Source organism: Formica exsecta, unplaced genomic scaffold (assembly GCF_003651465.1).
Source record: "Formica exsecta isolate Colony F162 unplaced genomic scaffold, ASM365146v1 scaffold878, whole genome shotgun sequence".
Classification (NCBI taxonomy): Eukaryota; Metazoa; Arthropoda; class Insecta; order Hymenoptera; family Formicidae; genus Formica; species Formica exsecta.
In genome coordinates, this window is record NW_021853648.1 from 81213 (window position 1) to 94573 (window position 13361).

At 32.8% G+C, this 13361-nt stretch overlaps 1 long non-coding RNA gene across 1 annotated transcript in view; it reads right to left on the bottom strand.

Moving 5' to 3' along the window:
• LOC115244908 overlaps positions 1-13361 on the bottom strand; it is an 86244-nt gene that overhangs the window by 41773 nt on the left and 31110 nt on the right. The window lies entirely within an intron of this gene.

Here is a 13361-nt window from a genome sequence, read left to right on the forward strand (position 1 = left end):
GAAGAGCGAACGAAATATATTCCGCGTTTGTACGTTCGAGCTGATACCGGCTGCTGCGCGTCGAATTTTCCATCAAGTACGAGATATTACGTGGTATTTAATAATAATAATAATCGTCATGATTATTTTTCGGAACTGTTGAAACGTGAAATCATCATTAGATATGATTATTCGTGAAATAAAGAGAGCTAATAAATATATATTTTCCTTTTCATGTAATAATTATTTCCTCTCTTCAATAGAAATATATATCCGTACAATCATAAACATATAATAGCTTTGGCTGTGTCGAGCTTTCGATTGTGCATTCAAAAGACTCGTTTAGTAAAAGAATTAATTATTTCGATCATTTCCAAGCACTTGAAGCAATATGAATTATTAATCTCTGATACATGAATTATTAATGCTATTCACTTTTATGAAGAATAAACTTGTGTAGATAATCTACTTTTATGTTATTGGCTCTTTATAGCGGAATTTCAGAAAGAAATTTTAATTATAATTATAAACATAAACTTTTTCTTTTTTGGAAAAAAAATTTTAATGAATACTTTAGTATAATTACGTTGTGTGAGCTCAACAATAATTGTGCGATTCAAGTGTTATGTAATTATACTTATATCACGTTCGAATAAAATAAAAATAAATCTTTTATCAGGAACTTGACACTGAATATGAAAAAGATAGTCAAGTAGAGAGGTATATCTTCTAATATCTCTTTTCTAATATCTTCTAATATCTATATCTTATTTTCTTAAAATTATGAGAAATTTCTGTTCCGATGTACACGTTTAAAAAAGAACTTTTTCCATTTTTCTCATATTTAATGTCTCTCCAAATAAAATTACGTAATTTACCCGAAAATGAACTTTGTTAAACGACTTCCCAATTTTATCCTAACTTAATTCTACGCTTTACTCCCTAATTTTTTTCGCCGCGTTTCGTGTTCTCGCCCACTCACGCAACTAATAATATATTTATTACAACATCTCAAAGGGGATATAATACTTCGTGCGTTCAAAGAAAAATAACAAATCCCTTTTTCAGATATTTCTCCCTTTGTCATATTATATTATCTTGATGAGCAAGTTTATATAAGAAAAATTTAATATACTATATTCAACTACTTTGAAAAGCGAATTGAGTTACATCATCGCATCTGTCGCATCCGAAAGATTTATACAAATCAATTTAGCCATTAAAATTTCGCCGGAAACCACAGTCTCTGGCAGAATAAATAATAATATAATTTATCGAGAATCGCGGATGTTGTTTCGCGAACGTTACGTACATGTAAGGTATACCGAAATATAGGATGAGCGCCGAGGAAATGAGGCGGAAAGAAAAATGAGCGCGACGAGAACACAATGGACAGAGAACGACGAGAGAGTAGGATAAAAGCAATGCGACAAACACCCATGAAGGGAAGAAGGGGTGGAAGAGGGGCACACATGGGAGGGCACGGAGGATGCGAGCACCGAGGCACGAGAGTGTTAACTGTCCTTTGAGCCTCGTCGACTGAAACATTTCACCCGTGCTACGTCTCACTCTCGGTCCATGGGGTGATCGGGCTAGTGTGTAAGTGTGTGTGTGTGTGTGTGCGCGAGTATGGTCGAGCTGCGATGGCGAGGCAGATACATGGTCGGTTGCCTCGTAAAAAGGCATTTTCGCAGCTCCACTTGCGCCCAAAATAACATCGGCTCTGGGTGCCGTGTAAGCATCGTGTAACGACATACCTGATTACCCATAGTGACCAGTGAGCCGAGGGTGTCCCTCTTCGCCGACACCCTCTCCCACCCTATAGCTTCGATATGCTTCGGTAAATCGTTAAGAACGCACCTCGTTGAGCTCCAGCCTTCGTATCGTGTTATGGAAGATTATCCAGTCTTCCATGACGTATAATCGCTCGTATTATTAGCGTTTTAGTCCTTGTGCGAGCCTCGCGCAAATATGTATGTAAATACCATCGTCAAGTAGATTGAAAATATACCCTCGACATTAATAAAAAAATTATATTACCTTATCACGCTATAGGCACGCACAATAATTGCTACATAAACTTAAGATTTTTCGAGATCAATTTTATCGACGTATGTTAATCTTTTTTTTTCTTTCTATATCGTTTATGATTTATTAGAAACAGATCGAATCAATCGCGAGATTAACTAATATTATATACATCATATATATATATCATATATATCATAAATTAATTTTAAATTAAAAAAAATATATATGCACATACATATAGTTTATTTATATTTAATATTAATTTTTAATTATCCTCAACTAATTCGGGCTGTTTTTTCTAAATCATAGACATTATGAGAAAATAGAAAAATTAAAGACAATATATATAACATTTTTGTCTTAATTATGTTATTATTAGATAATTAAAGCGATTAAAATTATCGTGTGAAAAGATAACATTTTTCATTTTGCATTGATTAGTCAAAGTTCCTATTTGAATGGCTTTTAATAATTGCATGAAAAAATAGTATTTCAACTCAGTTCTGATTTATTTTTACGCGGGCTTTTATATTAGTCGTATAATGCACAATAATGCATAATGTTGCGATATTATTTTCGCTCTGTTTTCAATATTATTTTTGTAACGTACTTGCGCATTATTGATAATATGTTCTAATTATTGTAAATATTGTAACGACGCATTTACACACGACACATATGTCAATATTGTGAGTGCACATACACGCTTATACATAGTGTGCATTCTAATTAATTTTATAAATACAAAATGCAAATTTTCAATATATTGTTATACAAATATACTTATGATATTGTATAAGCAATATTTGCACGGGACATCAATATTTCCAATGTGTATTTACGTTTTGCATTATAATTTAACGTCAAAATGACATTTTGGAACGTGCTTTCTATATTAAAATCATTAAACAAAACAGAGAACCGCATGCAATCGATAAAAAGCGAGTTTCTTAGGCGAAACTTTCATCGATATCACACGACTACAAGTTGGATTTTATCCTGTTATACCGGAAACGCGCGTAAGACGAATCACAGGACTAAATTTCGAGATCGCGTATTCACGTCACTTTCGGCCGAAAATCGTATCGTAGCCGACACCGGTTATCCGTATCGACGACACGCTTGGCGAACTTAATTAATGACGTTTGACGCCGACGTTCGAGTCGTCGACGTAATAACTCGCCCACGTGGTTTCCGGGCGGCATTCGGGCCTGCCCCGGCCCGGCGCTGCGATGTGTCATAAAGTTCTAGGCATGCAGAGCCGTCTGCATTGTCTCCTGTCTCGATTCATCTCCTGATTTCCATTACCGGCGACATTCGAGACATTCCTGGAAACGTTTCCAACGATTTATCGTCACCTCCTACCCGCCTCCCACCGGACAGTAGCCGTAGCCAAAGATAATCCTCGATGCAAACCCTCTACAAACACAGTGTGTAGCCGCATTTCGAAACTACGCCGGAACCACCCGAGCCTCGATATGTTAGCATGGTAAACTGAACGGTGCTGAAAACTGCCGCAACCGTGTTTGCCTGCGTTCTGAGATTTCGGTACGTCAATACGAAAAAAAAATCTACCTATGACGAATATCACGATAGATCTTTTCAACTCGTAAAATGGCAGAGACGTAAAATTTTCAATAACTTTCGAATATCGATGAATCGATCGATTTTCCATAATCAGTTCTTTTTCAAGAGCTTATGTCTTTGTTCTATTCGATTGAGCAAAGAGAGTGAGAGTTTATCGAAATCGGAAAAATGCCTCGGCAAAGAAATTGACTGGATATTGATAGGCAATTTATATGATGCCGAATGATTACATAGCTTTGTGTCATGCGAGTAAACTGAGAAGCTGGCAACTCAAGTGTGAATATGTAGAGTTAAGGGGAATGATTAATAACTACATTAGATTAGAGAAAAGTCTCGGCAATTAAATACATATCTGTGCCGATGTAAGCATTCACACACACAAAGGAAATGATTCACGATTTTGAAATGATATATGATTATATGTTTATCATTAATTTAATTTCGATTTTATTTCTATCATTTCTATCATTTTTAAACTGATTTAATTTTTAATAGATAATATAAGTATGTAATTACCCAAATATAAAACTTTTTAGCGACAAAGAGAATTTTCGGTTGTAATCATATATTTAAAAAATTTACATATATATATATGTGAGTGTGTATAAATTATATTACTATTCAATCTTAATTTTCAAAGTAATATTTATTTTGATATTTTAAACCGGTCAAATAAATATTTTAAAACTATTTGATCTATAATTTTGCTTTTCTTTTAAATCTCTAAGTGAGAAACTGTTCGTTTACTGTCTATTTAAGATACAAATTAAATTCAATTCCTATATAATCCTATAAAAATCTTATAAAATCCATAAACATGAAAAAATTGAAATTGAAAATAGATATACAATTTCAACTCGTGCAATTGTTTTGCCAATTATGACTGAAACATTTGGAAAATGAAAAAGAGCGCGAATGAAACAAGGCGTTGGAAAATGTCAAGCAGATATAAAGATGTTAAGAAGTTTGTATCTCCTATCATTATGACAATATATTTTTTCCTCGATTTAAATTTTCCGAGAAATATATGTTCTCGTGATTGTCTGAACGTAAATAATTTCTTTAATGCATATGATACGTTGCTGGTGTCGAGACAATTTCATTTCAGAAATCTCCCGAGATCTCGTAATTTTATCTTAGCAACTGGGAGATAGCACGATTTTACAAAAACACTTCGGGAGTGAACGATTGTTGATAGATATCGTAAAGAGAGATTGCGTATATCTTCAATGGAGATTCGTATTCTTTAATCTAGGAAAAATATCTGGGATTTCAATTCTCTCGTCAAATATCGACCGCAAAAGAACGCCATTTCATATTGCCAAGTTTCATCTCGCTGACACACAATTTGTGATTCTTCTCTTTCCAATCTCTTTACATTATTCGTTGGGAGCATCCTTCGCCACGATTTCACGTGACGTCTTCTTATAAAAACGCAGGGCTTCCTGGAAAACTGAATGACTTACCAGTCCGCAATATTCCATTTCGCGTAACACGTGTTGTGCGAATATATCGGGAATACAAATTGAATACAATGACGAACAATCTATATTCGCGCTACCCATCCTATTTCCATGCATCCATCCATTTAGTTTACGAATGTCGAATATGTGTACTGAATCATAGATTTATATTTAAAATAATAATAAAAAAATGAGAGAGCGAGAGAAAGAGTATGCTACAATAAAAGATAACTCCAATTCCTTTGATAAAATTTTGTGTTAATATTTCCGTAAATTTTTTTTTTTATTATTACATCCAGAATGACCCTTTTTATAATCGATACACTTGGATATCTTCGAAAGAATACTGGTTATTCAAAAAATGTTTCAGATTAAATTTCAAGAGGGACATTCTATGATCTGCACATTTTTTTCCAAGTGCTTCCAAGATTTCAACGTCATTTTTGTTTTTCAAATGAAAGCACGCGGTCAGATGGATCGCGTTGAACGTTATCAGAAGATCGTCAGTTGATAAGCATTAGCATACACTCAAAAAAATGTCTTGCTGATATAGGTAGATTTCTAGGTGTCACAACAAAAATTTATCGCTATTTTTTGTATCTGTTAGAATATTGTCTGTTACATATAGAATTTATAGCAGCAACATTCTAATAATATCTTCTAGAAAATTTAGGTCCCATTGCCAAATGTTAATCACTGCATTGGATAAATATGAGTTTCGATACTACAGCTAAACGATCTTTGTGAGAAATATAATTGCCAATTATAACTGCAGCATCGAAAAATTGAGAAAAATTGTTTAAAAGAGCTAGATAGATTGAGCGCGTTATACAAATATGTTAGACGTGAGGATTATATATTCATTTGTTTCTTGCCGCTAATCTTTTCTGTATACCACAGCCAAACTTTATAACAAGTATGATTGGCCTTAACATGGATAGGCGCCCCACAGAAAAACATTCTTTCTAAATTTCACAAACAGTTCAGATATAAATTCTGTCTCTGTCACTTAGATTGATTAAATGCGAAACATATGCGATATCACAGTATTTGCTAATCATTTATGTACCTCAGTTAATTTTGCGCACCCAGAAAATTTTTGTTGTAGTTGCAAAACCACTTTTTTGAGTGTAACGGCAGATATTTTCGAAGCGGTATTATTACGCCATAACTCTCATTCCAGTAATAAAAGCGAAGCTTTTTCCGGCATTCTGCGGCTGTTCGGAGGAGATCCGTGAGAGGAAGAAAGTAGGAAATAAATGGGAGTAAAAAGACTGGCAAGAAACTGGCGGGGCACGGATATAGGTCGCGCATGAAAATAAGTAGGATCCACGATTTCCGGTGAACATTAGCGCCTTTGCATTTTCACGGAAGCACGAGAAATGCGACTCAGCGATATTAAAGAAGAAACACACAAATGGATAAGCTCTCTTTCTCTCTCTCTCTCTCTCTCTCTCTCGAACTTCGTGAGATATTACGTTGCTCCGAGCTATGAATAATTTCCGCTGGCCGACGACAGTGTCTGTTGCTTACATTGCACAGGAAGAGTACATACTTTCCTCACTGCAATTTTACGATAACTCTCCAAAAAGTGCATCTGCGGTAGTGGCGGCACTCACATATTAATCAATGATAGCAAATATGTATATTGCCTCTCTTGTATGCGATCTTACCCTCGAGAAAGCGCGATATATATATATATGTGGCCTAAGTTTTATCTCGCATATAAAATAGCGAGTTCTCTCTCATTGTGCTCTTTCAGTAAGTGTCCGTGAATTAGTAACAGCGAGATTTCTCAGTGTAAAAATTTCCAAGATTTCTCAATATATTAAAATACTGTGAGAAAAAAGCTCGAATCATATTAAATTCAATCTTAATTTAAATTCAAATTTACAATTTATAATTTTTATAATTAATTTAATAACTTTATTGCTTTATTTTTAACCTATCCCAACAATGGACAATTTATATCCGTGTAAATTAGTAAAATTTACAAAAAGAAAATATAACGTTTATTTCTTTTTTTAAAAATAATATTATTACATTTGCTCAAAAAAGAGATTCGGTGGTAAAAATATTTTACCGAAACTGATAATAAACCGCATAATAATTTTATATAAAAAAACTTACTTTATTTTTTTAAGCAAATGTAATAATATTACTAAAAAAAAAAAAATAAACGTTATATTTTTTTGTAATTTACGCGCATGCAAGTATATCGAGAATAATATTTGAAAGGGGTAGATATATATACGGCTGTTTAAGCTCATTATTTTCCACGCGATTCAATTTCGCAGCCCTCATCGACTTGGCGAAGAAAAGATCAAGTTTATAAGCTGTTCGTGATACGAACGCGAGTTCGACATTACGAACTTCTGCATTTTGAAGTGGCACGCCGAGAAACGAGGTCTTACCGATTGTCTTGTTTAAATAGCGTCCGATGACTACCCTCTGCTTGGGAAACGATAAAACTTTCGGATCGTTCAACTTTTTTACAAAAGTAAATATAATAGAAACAAAGTTTCTCACTTTCTTATGCTTAATGGACTTTTTAATTTAACGGTTTGTAATTTTCTACGTTTACATCAAAAAATTGTTCGCGATATATTCGTGATCGATTTCATCAATTTTTCTTAAAATAATATGCGTATAAAATTGTCGAAAAAATAAAAAAAGGATTCGTTAAGAAATTTTTGAAAAATCCTTCAAATATATTCTTTTATTTAATTAACATACGTTACTATTTGAGTTTTATTTTTAAATCTCGTTAGACTAAACTATAAATATAACAAGTTTAATAACGAGAATTTGTGAAAGATGAAACACATAAATGTATTAAATAAAATATTTAAGAAAACTTTTTAGCGCTTTAAACAAATACATTTTTTGTAATTTATATTCTCGTTCTTGAAATAATCTGCGAAAGGAAAGACATAGCTATATCTGGCAAAGCATTCAGGATGCATGAATAGTTTGCTTAATAACTAGAGCAGAAAGCAAAGCTGCTGCATTATTTATCGTCACTTTGGTCTCCCTTTTCTCTCGTTTTGGTATATATCGATTCCTTATTCGGCTCATCTTCAAAGAGCAATCCAGAGAGCGACATTTCAAACATTTCCTTACATTCCGACGAGCCTTTCAATTTGCAATTGAAAAAATGCTCTATGAAAACATACACGGCTGAATGAATAATTAAATGCCCTAGCAAGACTGCAGTGCATAAAGCTGTTATAAATCACTTTTAGATAAGTCAATCTTTCAAGAGTTATAAAAATTATTAGGGACAAGTTATATCAATATAAATAAAAAATCAATTTTCTGTATTTAACGTGTGCTTGATATTTTGTTAATCTTATTCTTAGATGACTTAAACAGCAGGATTCTTAATCGCTGTAAAAAAAAACCGCTTATGAAATTTATTTGCAATTATTAACGAATAATTAGATAGCTTCCGCATTTTTCTTGAGCATGAAAATTTATTGGCGTATCAATAAGATGATAAATTTCTCGTAAGTACTTTTCGCGAAGTGGCCTGCGAGTACCGTGATACTGAGTGCGAGCGAAATGGCACAACATCGAGTTGAATCTGCGGTAACGAAGCGCTATAACGGGGTAGATCGATACTGAGAGCCCTTTCATTTATCCGGCGTGTTTCGTCGCGCCCTGTGCGACTCTGGCGGAAAGTTTCCAGAAAAGCGTCCCGTTTATAGAACGCGTAATGCGGTCGCGTATTTCGCGGCGACAAAATCGCTCCATCGAGATCAAAACTGCGAGCGACTGACCTCCCCCGGGAGATACAGACGCAGAATATAGCGGAAACCGAAGAAAGTAACAATAAAGATTTGCAGAGATGGGAACGGGTGTACACTCTATAAAAAACTGACTGAGACTTCAGATAAAGTGTCTGCAGCTTTTTTGCAGACACACTTCAATTTTCAGACACACTCTTCTAAACTTTCAGAAAAACGACAATTTATATCCGCGTCAATTAGTAGAATTTACAAAGAAATGATAACGTTTATTGTCAGTAATATTATTACATTTGCTGATATAAAAGATGTCCGGTAAAAATATTTTACCGAAATTATAAACAATAAACCGCATAATAATTTTATATAAAAAAAAAAAAATTGGTTGAATTTTTTTAAGCGCAAGTTTTAGCCATTACAGGAATAATATTTGAAAGGGATAGATATATACGGTTGTTTAAATACGTCTCTGATGATCAAGATAAATAGTCCGAATTTTCTTTTAGACACCTAGACCTGAAAATTCAGACAGAAATGTGTCTGAATTTTTAGAAAATTTTTTAAAAATGTATGTACGCTTATTACACAATGCGGAACAATTATCGTTGATGATCACGCAATTATTAGCACGACGTGGAATTCTGAGAGGTGAAAAACGTGTTGGTGGAAAAAGATGAGACGTGCGATCCGTAGAGATTCGCTACGAAATAATATAGGTCACGTCTTGTAACATCGACAAGTCACGACATATTGCTTAACTCTGACATTACGAGTCGATTAACAATCACAATCGACAGTGCTTTATTGTTATAAATGACTTCCTTCGTATTATTATTGGCATTATGCCGATAGATATTGCTTTTATGTCGTTCCCCATTCCTCAATCGGAGAAAGGCATGACAAGCAAGCTAATTTATCTCGTGCAATATTCCGATTATAAGATTACTTTAATAGAAGAGACTTTATTTATATAATGGTGTAAAAAAAATCTGCTCTCGCTTATTGATTAAAGAGGGACTTTAAAATTAAGCGTCCTTGGTGCGGAGCCGATTTTAACGGCAGATTCCCAGACGAAATTGCGATAGGAAAACGACAACAAATGATACCGACGAAAAGAGACTTTTCGAGTGCCACGTGTATTGAGAAGGAATTTTCACGCGGTGAAAATTTATTTCTCTCGATATTCGAAAGGAAATTTGCCAATTCCCGTATCGCGAACAGAAAATTGTCAATTGATAGACATCGTTTATTAGAATTGCCCGGTAATCGCATGTAATCACGTGGCGATTAACGACACGATATCTTAGTCCGCCGCGTCGCAAATCTGAAGAAAATTATTTTTGACAGTTACATATTCTTTGTGTGTATATACACATACATAAATACCCAATAGAACTCGCATATTAAATATTAAAGCGATAACTTTGATTCCAACAAAAATCAAATGTCATTTTGGCTATATTATGAATAATAAAATATATTTCGAATATAAGACTGTCAGAAACATTGTACGTAAAAAAATACAGAATACACAAATATTCTCTTCTATGTGTTTCTATGTGTTCGCGCGCTTTAAAAAATAGAATACAAAATAATATTGCATATAGAAAAAAATAAAATTCAAAAAAAAATTTTATGTTATACCAAGCTTAGTTTAAAGCCGATTGAAAAATGTTTACAAGTTAGTATATTAATTAAATGCCATTTTGTGTAAAAATCTAGATGAAATACACAACAATATTATATTTGCATGCACACATACTTACTTTATACACTTACATTTATTACACAATGGACTTTATTGTATAAATGTCAAAAATATGCTATTAAATTTCATTATAACAGTTTATTAATTTGTGTTAATAAAACAGAAACATAATAAGTTTCCTTAATAAAAATTTTATTTAATTATTATGTTGAAAATATTTTATGGAATAAAATATGCGCGCATTTTTTCGGTCTTTATATATGTATAGAGAAAAAGCGTCTCGTGAAAGTTCATTTTTCAATTTCAATACAAAGAGGTGCTTGATCCTATTTATATGGGTATATGTACGAAAAATAATAAATGTCCAAAACTACAGTAACGAACCGAAACAATCGTGATGACACGTGAAAAGCGTTTTTGGGTCAAGGTTCGTATAGTCAACTATATTGAAATACACGGACAACGGATCGAGAGATTGCAAAGGCGAAAGTTTCGCGCGATACGTACAATCGTGCGACAGATGCCGCAACAACCCTCTATCATGGACAGAATAACTGCGAATGTACAATCTCCCTTTCTCTTGCGGATACACCGATAAAGAACTTTTGATCGCTGCCAATGATGATTGTTTAATGTGCATAAGAACTTATTAAAATCTCCGATAAGATAATTCATTTATTTGGATCAATGACGTATTTATAATTCCTGTTTCTGGAAAAAGTTTGATAGTGCAATAAAAAAAGCTCTTATTAAATACAAAATATTTTATTTAAACGCGACTTTATTCGATTTATAAAATAGCAAAAATATTACGTAAAAAAGTCAAAAAATTTCACGAAAATTCATTTAAAATCTGTTATATATATATATCAATAAATTTGTTAGAATTTTGAAGAAAAAGAAAAAGGGAATAATGTATACAAAAGGTTTCATATAAATATTATGTATTATATTTCTCGATGTATTTTTGGATGCACCTCTAAATAGAAAAAGAGTGTTAGATTAATATTTTAAATAGATATTAAAATGACTTACGATTAAAAAAAGACGTTCTTTTTTCTTTCTACTTTCCAAAATTTCAAAAAAGTGATATCTTTTTCCGGAATTATTATATACTAAAACATAATTTTTTTTAAATATAATCGGTAACAATTATTATAATAATACGTGTGTAAATAAAATATATTAACTATGAATAAAGTTTTTAAAAATCTTTGCTAAAATATTTAGGCCGCTCTTATTAAATTCCTATGCTTCGTTTATACTTTTGACATATGTAATATCGGCTTTTTTTAAAACAATCGCACTCCACCTGCACTGTACCTGTCGTAAATCTTATCGGTCCAGACACGGTATCGATCTACGTTCCTTCGACGACGCGCGAAAATGGGAAATGCCAGAGATCGGTCACGCTTACTCCGTATGGAAACTCGGCGCGATAACCCGTGTGCGACGTGTTGTTACTCGGGAGAGAGGAAATCGAGTTTCAAGATTTATTCGTGATATCCCGGTGGGCCGATAAGGTTTATTATTTGTGCGCCCCCGTAGCGATCAGCTGTGGAGTATGATAAACATTTTCGTCGCCGTGCTCAAAGCAGATTACTTCCGCGTTATTCCTTCGGATCGATTTGCAGCTCCGGAAACTCGTGATTTCACAAGCAAAAGCATCTTTTTCGTCCACGAGAATTGAACGCGCGAATCGTGCGCCGCGATAAAATAAATCTAACACGCTTTTATATCTACTTTGAAAGATATCTCAAAATTATAAACAATCATGTACTATGGCAATGTACAATAATGACTTCTTAAGTCATTTCCCAGATAAGTCATTCTCAATTGCACGACAAACTGAACTGTTGAACAAAACAGGATAATATCTCGTTTAAATTATTTATAATATATTTATATTATTTATATTATTTTTGATTTATATTATTTCATTTATATTATTATTATAACGCTAATTTATAAACGCTATAAATAATATAGTATTCTTTTTCTGTAAAGCAAACCAGTTTATAAAATGCTTGATTTAAAACGCTGCGGTATTATTTTATGGTTGTATACAAAAAGAAAAATCTAGATTTTATGCTAAAATAAATATGCCAAAATATACTGATACACGCAGAAAAAAAAATGTATTCTTTTAATTTATATTTACTACTAAAAGAAGCTCTCTTTCTTTAATTATACGTAATAAATTATTATAATAATTATAATAATTAAATAAATTGATTTCTATCTTTCATAGGACTAAAATTATCTTGCATTAAAACTTCAACAAATTATATTGTAACCGATCGACGATAAACACACGTGTGTACTAAAAAGAGCCAAATGTTACGCGTCGGTTTTATTATGCTCAGCAGTATAGTATACCCTTTTTACGTCATTCTTTATTAATATTTTTCGTTTTCTCTTTTCATTCTATTCGCGCGATGTGGTGAATAATGTTGAAGCTAGAATAAGCAAAAACCCGGGATATTTTGCAAAGTAAGCCCTTTTAAAGTGGCCACACATTTTACGGTCTTGTGAACCACTTCGATTAACTTTACTATGCAAAAATTCCGAATAAATTGAATCTTTTATTACATTAATCTCTTTATAATACGTAACAAGACTTTTAGATAGATTTAAGTGTTGCTTAAATTAATATATGGCTATACTAAAAGATATATATTCCGTATTAACAGATGGATCTATAAATATTTCAAGCATATCCGTCTTAAGCGCAATTATTATTTCATCGAAATTAGCAGAGCATATTTTAAAGCGCAAACACACAGTCGCCGCCTCCTATATTTAATAAAAATTATAAATTAATATACACTTTAAAATGCCACG